The sequence below is a fragment of the Vipera ursinii genome, assembly GCF_947247035.1.
Source record: "Vipera ursinii genome assembly, chromosome: 2".
In the NCBI taxonomy this organism is placed as follows: domain Eukaryota; kingdom Metazoa; phylum Chordata; class Lepidosauria; order Squamata; family Viperidae; genus Vipera; species Vipera ursinii.
The window spans coordinates 145,664,559-145,664,958 of NC_139513.1; positions in this window are offsets into that span (position 1 = coordinate 145,664,559).

The following is a 400-nucleotide window of genomic DNA, read 5'->3' on the forward strand; positions in this document are numbered from 1 at the left end:
TTTTATTTGTGTTTAAGAGATGGGACAGGGCACTGGTGGTGCTTGACAATGTTGAGCTACAACTCTTATCAGCCTCAGTCAATGCAATGTGTGGGTTGATAGGAATAGACTGCAGGAGGCTTTCTAGTTCCCAACTATTACATCAGACAAATTGAGGGAGAAAAAGATATACCAGTGGCTGTTACTCATAATAATAGCTAAAAGAGTCTTCAGTAAAAAGGCAGCATGATTGCCAGATACCGAAACCAAGCCAAGGGAGAAGATACGTCCATTTATGAAGCCTTTTGTCAAGTCACCGAAAGTTGCAGGATACTAGACCAGTTGAAGTTTTGGTCTAATCTAGCATTTATTTGTCAATTTGTATTCATACTTTGCACTAGAGAAAAGCAATTTACAGAGT